The sequence below is a fragment of the Elephas maximus genome, chromosome 6 (genome assembly GCF_024166365.1).
Source record: "Elephas maximus indicus isolate mEleMax1 chromosome 6, mEleMax1 primary haplotype, whole genome shotgun sequence".
NCBI classification, from domain to species: Eukaryota; Metazoa; Chordata; class Mammalia; order Proboscidea; family Elephantidae; genus Elephas; species Elephas maximus.
In genome coordinates, this window is record NC_064824.1 from 54,258 (window position 1) to 75,943 (window position 21,686).

A 21,686-nucleotide genomic window follows, 5' to 3' on the forward strand; every position below is an offset into this window, starting at 1 on the left:
TAGAAGAGAATTGAACACAGTAAAAGAGAATAAAAAGAACACAAGAGAATCGAGTCCAAAAGGTTAGAGCAGAGCAGAATAGTGTAGAGTAGAACAGAGTCGAATAGAGTCGAATCGAGCCAAATGGAGAAGAAACAAGGCAAATCGCGTTGAATCCCCTCGAACCAATTCCAGTCAATTAGGGTAGGGTAGAGTAAAATAGTGTTAAGTGGAGTAGAATGCTGTGCAACACAATCGAATGGAGTCGAAAAGAGTAGAAAAGAGCCGAATAGAGCCGAATGGTGCTGAAGAGGGCCGAAGAGGGCCGAATCGAGCTGAACTGAGCCAAATCCAGCAAATCGAGCCTAATGGAGCCCAATTGAGCCTAATCCAGCTGAATCGACACTCTTCGAGCCAAATGGAGCCGAATGGACATGAATCGAACCAATTCGACCTGAATCGTGTCCAAATTCATGGACTCGAATTGAACAGATTAGAGTAGGGGAGGTTCGGGTATGGCAGGGTGGAATAGAGTAGAGTAGCATAGAATAAAACAGAAGAGACTAGAAGAGAACAGAAAAATACAGAACGAATACAGAAAACAGTAGGCTAGAGTAGCGTAGAGGGAAACAGAGTAGAGTAGAATAGATTCGAACAGAGCTAAATAGAGCCAAACTGAGCCGAATCGTGTCCAAATGGGTTGAATCCAATCCAATCAAATGGCTTAGAATAGAGTAGAGTTGGGTAGCATAGGGTAGGGTAGAATAGAGTAGAATAGAACAGAACAGAATAGGAAGAATAAAGAAAATAGAGAAGGGTAGACGAGAGTACCATAGAGTAGGCTAGTGTATAATAGGGTAGACTCGAATACAGCTGGATAGAGCCGAATGGAGTCAAAATGAGAGGAATCACGTCTAATCGATTCGAGTAAATTAGAGTGGTGTAGGATAGAGTAGAGGAGAATAGTGTAGAATGGTGTGGAATAAATAGAATGGAGTCAAATAGAGACGAAAAGAGTAGAGAAGAGTCGAATAGAGCAGAATAGGGCCGAAAGAGGCCGAATTGAGCAGAATCGAAGCAATTCAAGCCCAACGAACCGAATAGAGCCAAATGGAATCGAATCGAGCTGATTCAAGCTTAATCACGTCGAATCCCGTTCAATGCATCCAATCCAATCCAAACGTATAGATTAGAGAAGGGGAGAGGAGGGTGGAATAGAATAGAGTAGACTAGAATAGAAGAGATTAGAACAGAATAGAAGGAATAGAATAGAGTAGAAAAGAGTAGGGTCGAATAGACTCGAATAGAGTCGATTAGAGCCGAAGAGGCCAAAAAGAGACGAATACAGAAAACAGAGCTGAATGGAGCCGAATAGAGACGTAAAGGAGCCATATAGAGCCGATTCGCACCTAATCGAGCTGAATCAAGCAGAATCACACCGACTGTCACTGAATAGCGTCGAATCACATCGAATCACGTCGAATCGCATCACATCACATCGTTTTGTGTCGGACCAGGTCGAATCGCTTCGTATCGCATCGGATTGCATCGAATGTCGTCGAATCACGACGAATCACGTCCCATCACGTCAAATAACTTCGAATTGCGTCCAATCTCCTAGAATTCTGCTGAATCACGTCGAATCGTATGGAATCTCATCTAATCTCTTTGAATCCCGTCAAATGCCTTCGGACCTTGTCGAATCCCGTCGAATCCTGTCCAATCGCGTCGAAGTGAATCGAATTGAATCAAATAGATTCAAGTAGGGTGGGTTTGGGTGGGGTGCACTAGGGTTGGGTAGGGTAGGATAGAACAGAGTCCAACAGAATAGGAGAGAACAGAACAGAACAGAACAGAAAGAATCCAGCAGAATAGAATAGAGTAGAAAAGAGTCAGATAGTGCAGAACATAGGGGAATTGAGGCGAATGGAGACAAAACAAGATGAATCGCGTTGAATCGCTTCGAATCGGGTCAAATCGAATCCATTCGAATAGATTAGGGTAGGGAAGGGTAGGCGAGAATAGAGGAGAATAGTGCAGAATGGTGTGGAATGGATTAGAACGGAGCCGACTAGAGACGAATCGAGTAGAAAAGAGTCGAATAGAGCATAGTTGGGCCGAATAGGACCAAAGAAGGCCTAATCGAGCAGAATCCAGCAGAATCGATGCCATTGGAGCTGAATGGAGCAAAATGGAGCCCAATCGAACCGACTCGAAGCGAATTGATCTGATTCAAGCCTAATCGGGTCGAATGGCGTAAAAAGGCGATGACTCGAACTGAATCAAAGATTAGAGAAGGGGAGGGGAGCGGCTGGGAGGGTAGAACAGAATAGAATAGAACAGTACATAATAGAAGGAACAGAAGATAGCACAGTACGGTAGAGCAGAGAAGAATAAAGTAGAGAAGAGTAGAGTCGAATAGAGTGGAGTAGTGCAGAATAGAGCTGAATAGAGCCAATTCTAGCCGAATCGAGCCCAATGGAAACAAAACGTGATGAATCGCGTCGAATAGCGTCCAATCGAATCCATTAGAATAGATTAGAGTAGGGTAGGGTAGAACAGAATAGAGTAGAATTGAGTCGAATGGAGTTGCATAGAGAAAACCAGAGTAGAAAAGAGTCGAATCGAGCCGAATTAGGCTGAACCAAGTCGAATTGAGTTGAAACAAGCTGAATCGAAGCGATTCAAGCCAAATCGAGCTGAATCGAGCTGATGGTGCCGAATGAGCCGATTCAAGCATCATCACGTCCAATCCCATTGAAATGCTTTGAATCGAATCCAATTTAACAGATTCGAAAAGGTTAGGGTAGGGTGGTTTTTGATAGGGTAGACTAGGGTAGACGAAAGCAGACTAGAGTAGAGTAGACAAGAGAAGTCTAGAGTAGTAGCCTAGACAAGACAGCTGGACTAGTCAGACTAGTGGTATAGATCAGTAGGCTAGACAACTAGCCTTGAAGAGTACCCTTGCCCTGACAAGTCCCCTAAATTCTGAATCTGAACTACTCCCCTTGCCTTAAGTAGTATCCTGAACTAGTAGCCTTGTCTGAACTACTCCCCTTAACTAGTAGCCTTGCCTTAAGTAATAGTCTTAATGTCTACCCTTGCCTTACTAGTACCCTGAACTAGTAGCCCTGCCTTAACTAGTACCCTGGCCTTCACCAGTAGCCTTAACTAGTACCCTGGCCTTCACTCGTACCCTTGCCTCAACTAGTACCCTTCACTAGTACCCTCGCCTTAACTAGTAGTCTTAACTAGTACCTGGCCTTCTCAGTCCCCATAAGTCCTACCCTGGCCTTAACCAGCTGCCTTAACTGGCACCCTGGTCTTAACTAGTAGTATTCACTTGTACCCTTGAACCCACTGGTAGCCTAAACTAGTCGTCTTGCCTTAAGTAGTAGCCTTCACTTGTACCTTGCCTTAACTGGTATCCTTAACTAGTACCTGTGCCTTAACTAGCACTCTTAACTAGTACAGCGGCCATAACGAGTAGCCTGAACTAGTAGCCTTGTCTGAATTAGTACCCTGAACTAGTAGCCTTGCTTTAAGTAACGTCTGCCCTTGCCTCGCTAGTACCCTAAACTAGTAGCCAAGCCTTAACTACTACCCCTAACTAGTAGCCTTGCCTTAACTAGTACCCTTGCCTTAACCAGTTGCCTTAAGTAGTACCCCGGCCTTACCTAGAAGTATCAACTTGTAAACTTGCATCCAAGAGTAGCCTTAACTAGTACTCTTGCCTTAAGTAGTGGCCTGAACTAGTACTCGTGCCTTAGCTAGTACCCTTAACTAGTAGCCTTGCCTTCACTACTACCCTGGCCTTCTCCAGTAGCCTTAACTAAGACCCTGGCCTTCACTGGTAGCCTTAAATAGTACCCTTCACTAGTACCCTCGCATTCACTAGTAGTCTGAACTAGTACCCTGGCCGTATCAGTACCCAGAACTACTACCCTTGCCGTAACCAGTTGCCTTAACTAGTACCCTGGCCCTAACTAGTAGTATTCACTTGTAATCTTGCATCAACCAGTAGCCTTAACTAGTACTCTTGCCTTAAGCAGTGGCCTTTATTTGTACCTTGCCTTAACTAGCAGCCTTAACTAGCACCCGTGCCTTTACTAGTACTCTTAACTAGTACAGTGCCCCTAACTAGTATCCTGAACTGGTAGCCTTGTCCTAACTCGTACCCTTAACTAGGAGCCTTGCCTTAAGGAAGAGTCTTAATGGCTACCCTTGCCTCAACAAGTACCCTTAACTAGTACCCTTGCATTAACTAGTAGTCTTAACTAGTAGCCTGGCCTTATCAGTACCCATAACTACTACCCTTGCCTTAACCAGTTGCCTTACCTAGCAACCTGGACTTAGCCAGTACTATTAACATGTACCCTTGCATCGACTAGTAGACTTAACTAGTACTCTTGCCTGAAGTAGTGGCCTTAACACGTTCCTTGCCTTCCTAGTAGCCTTAACTAGTACTCTGAACTAGTACAGTGGCCCTAACTAGTATTCTGAACTAGAAGCCTTGTGGTAACTAGTACCCTTAACTAGTCGCCGTGCCTTAAGGAACAGTCTTAACGTCTACCCTTGCCTTACTAGTCCTCTTAACTAGTAGCCAAACCTTAACTAGTAGCCTGAAGTAGTAGCCTTGCGTGGACTAGTAGCCCAGCCTTAACTAGTACCCTGGCTGTCACTAGTACCCTTGCCTCAACTAGTACCCTGGCATTAACTAGTAGTCTTAACTAGTACCCTGGCCTTATCGCTACCCATACCTACTACCCTTGCCTTGACCAGTTGCCTTAACTAGTACCCTGGCCTTAATTAGTAGTATGGACTTGTACCCTTGCATCTACTAGTAGCCTAAACTAAGACGCTTGCCTGAAGTCGTAGCCTTCACTTGTACCTTGCCTTCCTAGTAGCCTTAACTAGTACCCGTCCATTAACTAGTACTCTTAGCTAGTACAGTGGCCCTAACTAGTAGCCTGAACTAGTCCCCTTGCCTTAGGTAGTCCCTTTTCCAAACTAGTACCCTTCTTGAGTACCCCTATGGAGTAGGGTATGGTCCAGTAGGGTGTCATAAGGTAGGGTAGCATACGGTAGAACAGAGAAAACAGAATCCAATAGAATAGAAGAGGATAAGTCAGGATAGCTTAGTTTTGTGTAGGGTATGGTAGAGTAGCATCGGGTGGAATAGAGAAAAGAGAAAACGAGAATCCAATACAAGAGAATCGAAAAGAAGAGACTAGATGAGGAAAGACTAGGGCGGGATAGGGTTCTGTAGAATAGAAGAGCGTAGAATGGTGTGGAATGGAGTCAAACGCAGTCAAACCGAGATGAATAGACTAGAAAAGAGTTGAATAGAGCGGAATAGCACCGAATAGGGACATATAGGGCTGAGTCGAGCCCAATCGAGCCCAATCAAGTCCAATCGACCAGATTCGAGCTGAATGGAGCCGAATGGAGCTGGAATGAGCCAAATAGAGACCAAGAAAATGAGCCAAGCTAGACCGAGCCAAATCGCACCTAATCGCATCCTATTGCATCGAATCTCGTCGAAGTCCATCCAATCCCACCAAAACCCATCGAATCTCATGAAATCTCACCGAATCCCGTCCAATTGTGACAAATCGGGTCGAATCGAATGCAATCGAATTCAATAGAACAGCTTAGAGTAGTGTAGGTTAGGCTGGGATTCAATAGGGTAGGGCACAGAGGAATAGACTAGAGAAGCGTAGAGTAGAAGAGAATACAAAGAGTAGAATGGAGTAGAGTGGAGTAGAGTAGACTAGTCAGAGTCGAGTAGTGCAGAATAGAGATGAATAGATCCAATTCGAGCTGAATCGAGTCGAATGGAGAGGAAATGAGACAAATCTCCATGAATCGAATAGATTAGAGTAGGGTGGGGGAGAAGAGAATAGAATAGTGTAGAATGGAGTCGAACAGAGTAGAATGGTGTGGAATGGAGTCGAATGGAGCCAAATAGAGACGAATAAAGTAGAAAAGAGTGGAATAGAGCTGAACAGGGCCGGATAAGTTTGGATCGAGCCTAATGATGCTGAATCGAGCAGAATCGAGCCAAATTGACCCGATTCAAGCCAAATCGAGCTAAATCAAGCCAATTCAAGCCTAATCCCATGGAATCGCCTTGAAAGGCATTGAATCGAATAGAATAGATTAGAGTAGAGGAGGGTAGAGTAGGAGGGGTTAGACTAGAACAGAACAGAACACAAGAGAAAGAATCGAATAGAATGAAGTAGAGACGAGTACAGTAGAATAGAGTCCAATAGAGTTGAATAGAGCCAAACAGAGCTGAATGCAGCCGAATCCACCAAATTCGAGGTGAATCGAGAAGAATCATGTCGAATGGCGTTGAAAAGTGTCGAATCCAATCAACTAGTTTAGTGTAGGGCAGGTAAGATGGGGGGAGGGTAGGGTAGAAAACAATAGATTAGAATAGACCAGAGAGAATAGAGAAGAGTAGACTAGAGTCAAATAGAGTCAAATCCTGCCGAAAAGAGCCGGATAGAGAGGAAAAGGGCCAAGTCAAACCGAATCGAGTTGAATTCGCACAAAAAGGAGTCGATTCGAGCCGATATGACCTGAATCAGGTCGAATCCCGTTCAAGTCTGTTGAGTAGAATAGAACAGATTACAGTAGGCTAAGTTAGAGTAGGGTAGGATAGACCAAAATGCAGTAGAACAGAACAGGATAGAAGAGAACTGAAAGAATAGAATAGGGTCGAGTAGTGCAGAGTCTAGAAGAATAGAGTTGAATATTGCCGACTAGAGCAAAATAGAGCCCCAAAGACCCAACGTGATAGAAATCAAGATGAATGGCGCCGAATCCCGTTGAATTGCATTGAATCCCATCCATTCAAGTCCAATCCAATCGAATCGATTAGAATAGACTAGAGAAGGGTAGAGTACAAGACAATAGAATAGAGAAGAATACAGTCGGATGGAGTAGAGTGGTGTAGAATGGAGTTGAAAAGAGATAATAGAGTTGAGTAGACTCATAGAGCCATATAGAGTTGGATAGAGCCTATTCAAGCTGAATAGAGCTGACCAGGGCGAAATGGAGCCGATTAGAACTGAATCGAACCGATTGGAGCCCAAGAGGGATGAATGGAGTGCAACGGAGCCGGTTGGAGCCGAATCGCATCGAAATGCGTGGAATCGAATCCAGTGGAATAGATTAGAGTAGGGTTGGTTAAAATAGAGTAGAAGAGAATTGAACACAGTAAAAGAGAATAAAAAGAACACAAGAGAATCGAGTCCAAAAGGTTAGAGCAGAGCAGAATAGTGTAGAGTAGAACAGAGTCGAATAGAGTCGAATCGAGCCAAATGGAGAAGAAACAAGGCAAATCGCGTTGAATCCCCTCGAACCAATTCCAGTCAATTAGGGTAGGGTAGAGTAAAATAGTGTTAAGTGGAGTAGAATGCTGTGCAACACAATCGAATGGAGTCGAAAAGAGTAGAAAAGAGCCGAATAGAGCCGAATGGTGCTGAAGAGGGCCGAAGAGGGCCGAATCGAGCTGAACTGAGCCAAATCCAGCAAATCGAGCCTAATGGAGCCCAATTGAGCCTAATCCAGCTGAATCGACACTCTTCGAGCCAAATGGAGCCGAATGGACATGAATCGAACCAATTCGACCTGAATCGTGTCCAAATTCATGGACTCGAATTGAACAGATTAGAGTAGGGGAGGTTCGGGTATGGCAGGGTGGAATAGAGTAGAGTAGCATAGAATAAAACAGAAGAGACTAGAAGAGAACAGAAAAATACAGAACGAATACAGAAAACAGTAGGCTAGAGTAGCGTAGAGGGAAACAGAGTAGAGTAGAATAGATTCGAACAGAGCTAAATAGAGCCAAACTGAGCCGAATCGTGTCCAAATGGGTTGAATCCAATCCAATCAAATGGCTTAGAATAGAGTAGAGTTGGGTAGCATAGGGTAGGGTAGAATAGAGTAGAATAGAACAGAACAGAATAGGAAGAATAAAGAAAATAGAGAAGGGTAGACGAGAGTACCATAGAGTAGGCTAGTGTATAATAGGGTAGACTCGAATACAGCTGGATAGAGCCGAATGGAGTCAAAATGAGAGGAATCACGTCTAATCGATTCGAGTAAATTAGAGTGGTGTAGGATAGAGTAGAGGAGAATAGTGTAGAATGGTGTGGAATAAATAGAATGGAGTCAAATAGAGACGAAAAGAGTAGAGAAGAGTCGAATAGAGCAGAATAGGGCCGAAAGAGGCCGAATTGAGCAGAATCGAAGCAATTCAAGCCCAACGAACCGAATAGAGCCAAATGGAATCGAATCGAGCTGATTCAAGCTTAATCACGTCGAATCCCGTTCAATGCATCCAATCCAATCCAAACGTATAGATTAGAGAAGGGGAGAGGAGGGTGGAATAGAATAGAGTAGACTAGAATAGAAGAGATTAGAACAGAATAGAAGGAATAGAATAGAGTAGAAAAGAGTAGGGTCGAATAGACTCGAATAGAGTCGATTAGAGCCGAAGAGGCCAAAAAGAGACGAATACAGAAAACAGAGCTGAATGGAGCCGAATAGAGACGTAAAGGAGCCATATAGAGCCGATTCGCACCTAATCGAGCTGAATCAAGCAGAATCACACCGACTGTCACTGAATAGCGTCGAATCACATCGAATCACGTCGAATCGCATCACATCACATCGTTTTGTGTCGGACCAGGTCGAATCGCTTCGTATCGCATCGGATTGCATCGAATGTCGTCGAATCACGACGAATCACGTCCCATCACGTCAAATAACTTCGAATTGCGTCCAATCTCCTAGAATTCTGCTGAATCACGTCGAATCGTATGGAATCTCATCTAATCTCTTTGAATCCCGTCAAATGCCTTCGGACCTTGTCGAATCCCGTCGAATCCTGTCCAATCGCGTCGAAGTGAATCGAATTGAATCAAATAGATTCAAGTAGGGTGGGTTTGGGTGGGGTGCACTAGGGTTGGGTAGGGTAGGATAGAACAGAGTCCAACAGAATAGGAGAGAACAGAACAGAACAGAACAGAAAGAATCCAGCAGAATAGAATAGAGTAGAAAAGAGTCAGATAGTGCAGAACATAGGGGAATTGAGGCGAATGGAGACAAAACAAGATGAATCGCGTTGAATCGCTTCGAATCGGGTCAAATCGAATCCATTCGAATAGATTAGGGTAGGGAAGGGTAGGCGAGAATAGAGGAGAATAGTGCAGAATGGTGTGGAATGGATTAGAACGGAGCCGACTAGAGACGAATCGAGTAGAAAAGAGTCGAATAGAGCATAGTTGGGCCGAATAGGGCCAAAGAAGGCCTAATCGAGCAGAATCCAGCAGAATCGATGCCATTGGAGCTGAATGGAGCAAAATGGAGCCCAATCGAACCGACTCGAAGCGAATTGATCTGATTCAAGCCTAATCGGGTCGAATGGCGTGAAAATGCGATGACTCAAACTGAATCAAAGATTAGAGAAGGGGAGGGGAGCGGCTGGGAGGGTAGAACAGAATAGAATAGAACAGTACATAATAGAAGGAACAGAAGATAGCACAGTACGGTAGAGCAGAGAAGAATAAACTAGAGAAGAGTAGAGTTGAATAGAGTGGAGTAGTGCAGAATAGAGCTGAATAGAGCCAATTCTAGCCGAATCGAGCCCAATGGAAACAAAACGTGATGAATCGCGTCGAATAGCGTCCAATCGAATCCATTAGAATAGATTAGAGTAGGGTAGGGTAGAACAGAATAGAGTAGAATTGAGTCGAATGGAGTTGCATAGAGAAAACCAGAGTAGAAAAGAGTCGAATCGAGCCGAATTAGGCTGAACCAAGTCGAATTGAGTTGAAACAAGCTGAATCGAAGCGATTCAAGCCAAATCGAGCTGAATCGAGCTGATGGTGCCGAATGAGCCGATTCAAGCATCATCGCGTCCAATCCCATTGAAATGCTTTGAATCGAATCCAATTTAACAGATTCGAAAAGGTTAGGGTAGGGTGGTTTTTGATAGGGTAGACTAGGGTAGACGAAAGCAGACTAGAGTAGAGTAGACAAGAGAAGTCTAGAGTAGTAGCCTAGACAAGACAGCTGGACTAGTCAGACTAGTGGTATAGATCAGTAGGCTAGACAACTAGCCTTGAAGAGTACCCTTGCCCTGACAAGTCCCCTAAATTCTGAATCTGAACTACTCCCCTTGCCTTAAGTAGTATCCTGAACTAGTAGCCTTGTCTGAACTACTCCCCTTAACTAGTAGCCTTGCCTTAAGTAATAGTCTTAATGTCTACCCTTGCCTTACTAGTACCCTGAACTAGTAGCCCTGCCTTAACTAGTACCCTGGCCTTCACCAGTAGCCTTAACTAGTACCCTGGCCTTCACTCGTACCCTTGCCTCAACTAGTACCCTTCACTAGTACCCTCGCCTTAACTAGTAGTCTTAACTAGTACCTGGCCTTCTCAGTCCCCATAAGTCCTACCCTGGCCTTAACCAGCTGCCTTAACTGGCACCCTGGTCTTAACTAGTAGTATTCACTTGTACCCTTGAACCCACTGGTAGCCTAAACTAGTCGTCTTGCCTTAAGTAGTAGCCTTCACTTGTACCTTGCCTTAACTGGTATCCTTAACTAGTACCTGTGCCTTAACTAGCACTCTTAACTAGTACAGCGGCCATAACGAGTAGCCTGAACTAGTAGCCTTGTCTGAATTAGTACCCTGAACTAGTAGCCTTGCTTTAAGTAACGTCTGCCCTTGCCTCGCTAGTACCCTAAACTAGTAGCCAAGCCTTAACTACTACCCCTAACTAGTAGCCTTGCCTTAACTAGTACCCTTGCCTTAACCAGTTGCCTTAAGTAGTACCCCGGCCTTACCTAGAAGTATCAACTTGTAAACTTGCATCCAAGAGTAGCCTTAACTAGTACTCTTGCCTTAAGTAGTGGCCTGAACTAGTACTCGTGCCTTAGCTAGTACCCTTAACTAGTAGCCTTGCCTTCACTACTACCCTGGCCTTCTCCAGTAGCCTTAACTAAGACCCTGGCCTTCACTGGTAGCCTTAAATAGTACCCTTCACTAGTACCCTCGCATTCACTAGTAGTCTGAACTAGTACCCTGGCCGTATCAGTACCCAGAACTACTACCCTTGCCGTAACCAGTTGCCTTAACTAGTACCCTGGCCCTAACTAGTAGTATTCACTTGTAATCTTGCATCAACCAGTAGCCTTAACTAGTACTCTTGCCTTAAGCAGTGGCCTTTATTTGTACCTTGCCTTAACTAGCAGCCTTAACTAGCACCCGTGCCTTTACTAGTACTCTTAACTAGTACAGTGCCCCTAACTAGTATCCTGAACTGGTAGCCTTGTCCTAACTCGTACCCTTAACTAGGAGCCTTGCCTTAAGGAAGAGTCTTAATGGCTACCCTTGCCTCAACAAGTACCCTTAACTAGTACCCTTGCATTAACTAGTAGTCTTAACTAGTAGCCTGGCCTTATCAGTACCCATAACTACTACCCTTGCCTTAACCAGTTGCCTTACCTAGCAACCTGGACTTAGCCAGTACTATTAACATGTACCCTTGCATCGACTAGTAGACTTAACTAGTACTCTTGCCTGAAGTAGTGGCCTTAACACGTTCCTTGCCTTCCTAGTAGCCTTAACTAGTACTCTGAACTAGTACAGTGGCCCTAACTAGTATTCTGAACTAGAAGCCTTGTGGTAACTAGTACCCTTAACTAGTCGCCGTGCCTTAAGGAACAGTCTTAACGTCTACCCTTGCCTTACTAGTCCTCTTAACTAGTAGCCAAACCTTAACTAGTAGCCTGAAGTAGTAGCCTTGCGTGGACTAGTAGCCCAGCCTTAACTAGTACCCTGGCTGTCACTAGTACCCTTGCCTCAACTAGTACCCTGGCATTAACTAGTAGTCTTAACTAGTACCCTGGCCTTATCGCTACCCATACCTACTACCCTTGCCTTGACCAGTTGCCTTAACTAGTACCCTGGCCTTAATTAGTAGTATGGACTTGTACCCTTGCATCTACTAGTAGCCTAAACTAATACGCTTGCCTGAAGTCGTAGCCTTCACTTGTACCTTGCCTTCCTAGTAGCCTTAACTAGTACCCGTCCATTAACTAGTACTCTTAGCTAGTACAGTGGCCCTAACTAGTAGCCTGAACTAGTCCCCTTGCCTTAGGTAGTCCCTTTTCCAAACTAGTACCCTTCTTGAGTACCCCTATGGAGTAGGGTATGGTCCAGTAGGGTGTCATAAGGTAGGGTAGCATACGGTAGAACAGAGAAAACAGAATCCAATAGAATAGAAGAGGATAAGTCAGGATAGCTTAGTTTTGTGTAGGGTATGGTAGAGTAGCATCGGGTGGAATAGAGAAAAGAGAAAACGAGAATCCAATACAAGAGAATCGAAAAGAAGAGACTAGATGAGGAAAGACTAGGGCGGGATAGGGTTCTGTAGAATAGAAGAGCGTAGAATGGTGTGGAATGGAGTCAAACGCAGTCAAACCGAGATGAATAGACTAGAAAAGAGTTGAATAGAGCGGAATAGCACCGAATAGGGACATATAGGGCTGAGTCGAGCCCAATCGAGCCCAATCGAGCCCAATCAAGTCCAATCGACCAGATTCGAGCTGAATGGAGCCGAATGGAGCTGGAATGAGCCAAATAGAGACCAAGAAAATGAGCCAAGCTAGACCGAGCCAAATCGCACCTAATCGCATCCTATTGCATCGAATCTCGTCGAAGTCCATCCAATCCCACCAAAACCCATCGAATCTCATGAAATCTCACCGAATCCCGTCCAATTGTGACAAATCGGGTCGAATCGAATGCAATCGAATTCAATAGAACAGCTTAGAGTAGTGTAGGTTAGGCTGGGATTCAATAGGGTAGGGCACAGAGGAATAGACTAGAGAAGCGTAGAGTAGAAGAGAATACAAAGAGTAGAATGGAGTAGAGTGGAGTAGAGTAGACTAGTCAGAGTCGAGTAGTGCAGAATAGAGATGAATAGATCCAATTCGAGCTGAATCGAGTCGAATGGAGAGGAAATGAGACAAATCTCCATGAATCGAATAGATTAGAGTAGGGTGGGGGAGAAGAGAATAGAATAGTGTAGAATGGAGTCGAACAGAGTAGAATGGTGTGGAATGGAGTCGAATGGAGCCAAATAGAGACGAATAAAGTAGAAAAGAGTGGAATAGAGCTGAACAGGGCCGGATAAGTTTGGATCGAGCCTAATGATGCTGAATCGAGCAGAATCGAGCCAAATTGACCCGATTCAAGCCAAATCGAGCTAAATCAAGCCAATTCAAGCCTAATCCCATGGAATCGCCTTGAAAGGCATTGAATCGAATAGAATAGATTAGAGTAGAGGAGGGTAGAGTAGGAGGGGTTAGACTAGAACAGAACAGAACACAAGAGAAAGAATCGAATAGAATGAAGTAGAGACGAGTACAGTAGAATAGAGTCCAATAGAGTTGAATAGAGCCAAACAGAGCTGAATGCAGCCGAATCCACCAAATTCGAGGTGAATCGAGAAGAATCATGTCGAATGGCGTTGAAAAGTGTCGAATCCAATCAACTAGTTTAGTGTAGGGCAGGTAAGATGGGGGGAGGGTAGGGTAGAAAACAATAGATTAGAATAGACCAGAGAGAATAGAGAAGAGTAGACTAGAGTCAAATAGAGTCAAATCCTGCCGAAAAGAGCCGGATAGAGAGGAAAAGGGCCAAGTCAAACCGAATCGAGTTGAATTCGCACAAAAAGGAGTCGATTCGAGCCGATATGACCTGAATCAGGTCGAATCCCGTTCAAGTCTGTTGAGTAGAATAGAACAGATTACAGTAGGCTAAGTTAGAGTAGGGTAGGATAGACCAAAATGCAGTAGAACAGAACAGGATAGAAGAGAACTGAAAGAATAGAATAGGGTCGAGTAGTGCAGAGTCTAGAAGAATAGAGTTGAATATTGCCGACTAGAGCAAAATAGAGCCCCAAAGACCCAACGTGATAGAAATCAAGATGAATGGCGCCGAATCCCGTTGAATTGCATTGAATCCCATCCATTCAAGTCCAATCCAATCGAATCGATTAGAATAGACTAGAGAAGGGTAGAGTACAAGACAATAGAATAGAGAAGAATACAGTCGGATGGAGTAGAGTGGTGTAGAATGGAGTTGAAAAGAGATAATAGAGTTGAGTAGACTCATAGAGCCATATAGAGTTGGATAGAGCCTATTCAAGCTGAATAGAGCTGACCAGGGCGAAATGGAGCCGATTAGAACTGAATCGAACCGATTGGAGCCCAAGAGGGATGAATGGAGTGCAACGGAGCCGGTTGGAGCCGAATCGCATCGAAATGCGTGGAATCGAATCCAGTGGAATAGATTAGAGTAGGGTTGGTTAAAATAGAGTAGAAGAGAATTGAACACAGTAAAAGAGAATAAAAAGAACACAAGAGAATCGAGTCCAAAAGGTTAGAGCAGAGCAGAATAGTGTAGAGTAGAACAGAGTCGAATAGAGTCGAATCGAGCCAAATGGAGAAGAAACAAGGCAAATCGCGTTGAATCCCCTCGAACCAATTCCAGTCAATTAGGGTAGGGTAGAGTAAAATAGTGTTAAGTGGAGTAGAATGCTGTGCAACACAATCGAATGGAGTCGAAAAGAGTAGAAAAGAGCCGAATAGAGCCGAATGGTGCTGAAGAGGGCCGAAGAGGGCCGAATCGAGCTGAACTGAGCCAAATCCAGCAAATCGAGCCTAATGGAGCCCAATTGAGCCTAATCCAGCTGAATCGACACTCTTCGAGCCAAATGGAGCCGAATGGACATGAATCGAACCAATTCGACCTGAATCGTGTCCAAATTCATGGACTCGAATTGAACAGATTAGAGTAGGGGAGGTTCGGGTATGGCAGGGTGGAATAGAGTAGAGTAGCATAGAATAAAACAGAAGAGACTAGAAGAGAACAGAAAAATACAGAACGAATACAGAAAACAGTAGGCTAGAGTAGCGTAGAGGGAAACAGAGTAGAGTAGAATAGATTCGAACAGAGCTAAATAGAGCCAAACTGAGCCGAATCGTGTCCAAATGGGTTGAATCCAATCCAATCAAATGGATTAGAATAGAGTAGAGTTGGGTAGCATAGGGTAGGGTAGAATAGAGTAGAATAGAACAGAACAGAATAGGAAGAATAAAGAAAATAGAGAAGGGTAGACGAGAGTACCATAGAGTAGGCTAGTGTATAATAGGGTAGACTCGAATACAGCTGGATAGAGCCGAATGGAGTCAAAATGAGAGGAATCACGTCTAATCGATTCGAGTAAATTAGAGTGGTGTAGGATAGAGTAGAGGAGAATAGTGTAGAATGGTGTGGAATAAATAGAATGGAGTCAAATAGAGACGAAAAGAGTAGAGAAGAGTCGAATAGAGCAGAATAGGGCCGAAAGAGGCCGAATTGAGCAGAATCGAAGCAATTCAAGCCCAACGAACCGAATAGAGCCAAATGGAATCGAATCGAGCTGATTCAAGCTTAATCACGTCGAATCCCGTTCAATGCATCCAATCCAATCCAAACGTATAGATTAGAGAAGGGGAGAGGAGGGTGGAATAGAATAGAGTAGACTAGAATAGAAGAGATTAGAACAGAATAGAAGGAATAGAATAGAGTAGAAAAGAGTAGGGTCGAATAGACTCGAATAGAGTCGATTAGAGCCGAAGAGGCCAAAAAGAGACGAATACAGAAAACAGAGCTGAATGGAGCCGAATAGAGACGTAAAGGAGCCATATAGAGCCGATTCGCACCTAATCGAGCTGAATCAAGCAGAATCACACCGACTGTCACTGAATAGCGTCGAATCACATCGAATCACGTCGAATCGCATCACATCACATCGTTTTGTGTCGGACCAGGTCGAATCGCTTCGTATCGCATCGGATTGCATCGAATGTCGTCGAATCACGACGAATCACGTCCCATCACGTCAAATAACTTCGAATTGCGTCCAATCTCCTAGAATTCTGCTGAATCACGTCGAATCGTATGGAATCTCATCTAATCTCTTTGAATCCCGTCAAATGCCTTCGGACCTTGTCGAATCCCGTCGAATCCTGTCCAATCGCGTCGAAGTGAATCGAATTGAATCAAATAGATTCAAGTAGGGTGGGTTTGGGTGGGGTGCAGTAGGGTTGGGTAGGGTAGGATAGAACAGAGTCCAACAGAATAGGAGAGAACAGAACAGAACAGAACAGAAAGAATCCAGCAGAATAGAATAGAGTAGAAAAGAGTCAGATAGTGCAGAACATAGGGGAATTGAGGCGAATGGAGACAAAACAAGATGAATCGCGTTGAATCGCTTCGAATCGGGTCAAATCGAATCCATTCGAATAGATTAGGGTAGGGAAGGGTAGGCGAGAATAGAGGAGAATAGTGCAGAATGGTGTGGAATGGATTAGAACGGAGCCGACTAGAGACGAATCGAGTAGAAAAGAGTCGAATAGAGCATAGTTGGGCCGAATAGGGCCAAAGAAGGCCTAATCGAGCAGAATCCAGCAGAATCGATGCCATTGGAGCTGAATGGAGCAAAATGGAGCCCAATCGAACCGACTCGAAGCGAATTGATCTGATTCAAGCCTAATCGGGTCGAATGGCGTGAAAATGCGATGACTCAAACTGAATCAAAGATTAGAGAAGGGGAGGGGAGCGGCTGGGAGGGTAGAACAGAATAGAATAGAACAGTACATAATAGAAGGAACAGAAGATAGCACAGTACGGTAGAGCAGAGAAGAATAAACTAGAGAAGAGTAGAGTTGAATAGAGTGGAGTAGTGCAGAATAGAGCTGAATAGAGCCAATTCTAGCCGAATCGAGCCCAATGGAAACAAAACGTGATGAATCGCGTCGAATAGCGTCCAATCGAATCCATTAGAATAGATTAGAGTAGGGTAGGGTAGAACAGAATAGAGTAGAATTGAGTCGAATGGAGTTGCATAGAGAAAACCAGAGTAGAAAAGAGTCGAATCGAGCCGAATTAGGCTGAACCAAGTCGAATTGAGTTGAAACAAGCTGAATCGAAGCGATTCAAGCCAAATCGAGCTGAATCGAGCTGATGGTGCCGAATGAGCCGATTCAAGCATCATCACGTTCAATCCCATTGAAATGCTTTGAATCGAATCCAATTTAACAGATTCGAAAAGGTTAGGGTAGGGTGGTTTTTGATAGGGTAGACTAGGGTAGACGAAAGCAGACTAGAGTAGAGTAGACAAGAGAAGTCTAGAGTAGTAGCCTAGACAAGACAGCTGGACTAGTCAGACTAGTGGTATAGATCAGTAGGCTAGACAACTAGCCTTGAAGAGTACCCTTGCCCTGACAAGTCCCCTAAATTCTGAATCTGAACTACTCCCCTTGCCTTAAGTAGTATCCTGAACTAGTAGCCTTGTCTGAACTACTCCCCTTAACTAGTAGCCTTGCCTTAAGTAATAGTCTTAATGTCTACCCTTGCCTTACTAGTACCCTGAACTAGTAGCCCTGCCTAACTAGTACCCTGGCCTTCACCAGTAGCCTTAACTAGTACCCTGGCCTTCACTCGTACCCTTGCCTCAACTAGTACCCTTCACTAGTACCCTCGCCTTAACTAGTAGTCTTAACTAGTACCTGGCCTTCTCAGTCCCCATAAGTCCTACCCTGGCCTTAACCAGCTGCCTTAACTGGCACCCTGGTCTTAACTAGTAGTATTCACTTGTACCCTTGAACCCACTGGTAGCCTAAACTAGTCGTCTTGCCTTAAGTAGTAGCCTTCACTTGTACCTTGCCTTAACTGGTATCCTTAACTAGTACCTGTGCCTTAACTAGCACTCTTAACTAGTACAGCGGCCATAACGAGTAGCCTGAACTAGTAGCCTTGTCTGAATTAGTACCCTGAACTAGTAGCCTTGCTTTAAGTAACGTCTGCCCTTGCCTCGCTAGTACCCTAAACTAGTAGCCAAGCCTTAACTACTACCCCTAACTAGTAGCCTTGCCTTAACTAGTACCCTTGCCTTAACCAGTTGCCTTAAGTAGTACCCCGGCCTTACCTAGAAGTATCAACTTGTAAACTTGCATCCAAGAGTAGCCTTAACTAGTACTCTTGCCTTAAGTAGTGGCCTGAACTAGTACTCGTGCCTTAGCTAGTACCCTTAACTAGTAGCCTTGCCTTCACTACTACCCTGGCCTTCTCCAGTAGCCTTAACTAAGACCCTGGCCTTCACTGGTAGCCTTAAATAGTACCCTTCACTAGTACCCTCGCATTCACTAGTAGTCTGAACTAGTACCCTGGCCGTATCAGTACCCAGAACTACTACCCTTGCCGTAACCAGTTGCCTTAACTAGTACCCTGGCCCTAACTAGTAGTATTCACTTGTAATCTTGCATCAACCAGTAGCCTTAACTAGTACTCTTGCCTTAAGCAGTGGCCTTTATTTGTACCTTGCCTTAACTAGCAGCCTTAACTAGCACCCGTGCCTTTACTAGTACTCTTAACTAGTACAGTGCCCCTAACTAGTATCCTGAACTGGTAGCCTTGTCCTAACTCGTACCCTTAACTAGGAGCCTTGCCTTAAGGAAGAGTCTTAATGGCTACCCTTGCCTCAACAAGTACCCTTAACTAGTACCCTTGCATTAACTAGTAGTCTTAACTAGTAGCCTGGCCTTATCAGTACCCATAACTACTACCCTTGCCTTAACCAGTTGCCTTACCTAGCAACCTGGACTTAGCCAGTACTATTAACATGTACCCTTGCATCGACTAGTAGACTTAACTAGTACTCTTGCCTGAAGTAGTGGCCTTAACACGTTCCTTGCCTTCCTAGTAGCCTTAACTAGTACTCTGAACTAGTACAGTGGCCCTAACTAGTATTCTGAACTAGAAGCCTTGTGGTAACTAGTACCCTTAACTAGTCGCCTTGCCTTAAGGAACAGTCTTAACGTCTACCCTTGCCTTACTAGTCCTCTTAACTAGTAGCCAAACCTTAACTAGTAGCCTGAAGTAGTAGCCTTGCGTGGACTAGTAGCCCAGCCTTAACTAGTACCCTGGCTGTCACTAGTACCCTTGCCTCAACTAGTACCCTGGCATTAACTAGTAGTCTTAACTAGTACCCTGGCCTTATCGCTACCCATACCTACTACCCTTGCCTTGACCAGTTGCCTTAACTAGTACCCTGGCCTTAATTAGTAGTATGGACTTGTACCCTTGCATCTACTAGTAGCCTAAACTAATACGCTTGCCTGAAGTCGTAGCCTTCACTTGTACCTTGCCTTCCTAGTAGCCTTAACTAGTACCCGTCCATTAACTAGTACTCTTAGCTAGTACAGTGGCCCTAACTAGTAGCCTGAACTAGTCCCCTTGCCTTAGGTAGTCCCTTTTCCAAACTAGTACCCTTCTTGAGTACCCCTATGGAGTAGGGTATGGTCCAGTAGGGTGTCATAAGGTAGGGTAGCATACGGTAGAACAGAGAAAACAGAATCCAATAGAATAGAAGAGGATAAGTCAGGATAGCTTAGTTTTGTGTAGGGTATGGTAGAGTAGCATCGGGTGGAATAGAGAAAAGAGAAAACGAGAATCCAATACAAGAGAATCGAAAAGAAGAGACTAGATGAGGAAAGACTAGGGCGGGATAGGGTTCTGTAGAATAGAAGAGCGTAGAATGGTGTGGAATGGAGTCAAATGCAGTCAAACCGAGATGAATAGACTAGAAAAGAGTTGAATAGAGCGGAATAGCACCGAATAGGGACATATAGGGCTGAGTCGAGCCCAATCGAGCCCAATCGAGCCCAATCAAGTCCAATCGACCAGATTCGAGCTGAATGGAGCCGAATGGAGCTGGAATGAGCCAAATAGAGACCAAGAAAATGAGCCAAGCTAGACCGAGCCAAATCGCACCTAATCGCATCCTATTGCATCGAATCTCGTCGAAGTCCATCCAATCCCACCAAAACCCATCGAATCTCATGAAATCTCACCGAATCCCGTCCAATTGTGACAAATCGGGTCGAATCGAATGCAATCGAATTCAATAGAACAGCTTAGAGTAGTGTAGGTTAGGCTGGGATTCAATAGGGTAGGGCACAGAGGAATAGACTAGAGAAGCGTAGAGTAGAAGAGAATACAAAGAGTAGAATGGAGTAGAGTGGAGTAGAGTAGACTAGTCAGAGTCGAGTAGTGCAGAATAGAGATGAATAGATCCAATTCGAGCTGAATCGAGTCGAATGGAGAGGAAATGAGACAAATCTCCATGAATCGAATAGATTAGAGTAGGGTGGGGGAGAAGAGAATAGAATAGTGTAGAATGGAGTCGAACAGAGTAGAATGGTGTGGAATGGAGTCGAATGGAGCCAAATAGAGACGAATAAAGTAGAAAAGAGTGGAATAGAGCTGAACAGGGCCGGATAAGTTTGGATCGAGCCTAATGATGCTGAATCGAGCAGAATCGAGCCAAATTGACCCGATTCAAGCCAAATCGAGCTAAATCAAGCCAATTCAAGCCTAATCCCATGGAATCGCCTTGAAAGGCATTGAATCGAATAGAATAGATTAGAGTAGAGGAGGGTAGAGTAGGAGGGGTTAGACTAGAACAGAACAGAACACAAGAGAAAGAATCGAATAGAATGAAGTAGAGACGAGTACAGTAGAATAGAGTCCAATAGAGTTGAATAGAGCCAAACAGAGCTGAATGCAGCCGAATCCACCAAATTCGAGGTGAATCGAGAAGAATCATGTCGAATGGCGTTGAAAAGTGTCGAATCCAATCAACTAGTTTAGTGTAGGGCAGGTAAGATGGGGGGAGGGTAGGGTAGAAAACAATAGATTAGAATAGACCAGAGAGAATAGAGAAGAGTAGACTAGAGTCAAATAGAGTCAAATCCTGCCGAAAAGAGCCGGATAGAGAGGAAAAGGGCCAAGTCAAACCGAATCGAGTTGAATTCGCACAAAAAGGAGTCGATTCGAGCCGATATGACCTGAATCAGGTCGAATCCCGTTCAAGTCTGTTGAGTAGAATAGAACAGATTACAGTAGGCTAAGTTAGAGTAGGGTAGGATAGACCAAAATGCAGTAGAACAGAACAGGATAGAAGAGAACTGAAAGAATAGAATAGGGTCGAGTAGTGCAGAGTCTAGAAGAATAGAGTTGAATATTGCCGACTAGAGCAAAATAGAGCCCCAAAGACCCAACGTGATAGAAATCAAGATGAATGGCGCCGAATCCCGTTGAATTGCATTGAATCCCATCCATTCAAGTCCAATCCAATCGAATCGATTAGAATAGACTAGAGAAGGGTAGAGTACAAGACAATAGAATAGAGAAGAATACAGTCGGATGGAGTAGAGTGGTGTAGAATGGAGTTGAAAAGAGATAATAGAGTTGAGTAGACTCATAGAGCCATATAGAGTTGGATAGAGCCTATTCAAGCTGAATAGAGCTGACCAGGGCGAAATGGAGCCGATTAGAACTGAATCGAACCGATTGGAGCCCAAGAGGGATGAATGGAGTGCAACGGAGCCGGTTGGAGCCGAATCGCATCGAAATGCGTGGAATCGAATCTAGTGGAAGAGATTAGAGTAGGGTTGGTTAAAATAGAGTAGAAGAGAATTGAACACAGTAAAAGAGAATAAAAAGAACACAAGAGAATCGAGTCCAAAAGGTTAGAGCAGAGCAGAATAGTGTAGAGTAGAACAGAGTCGAATA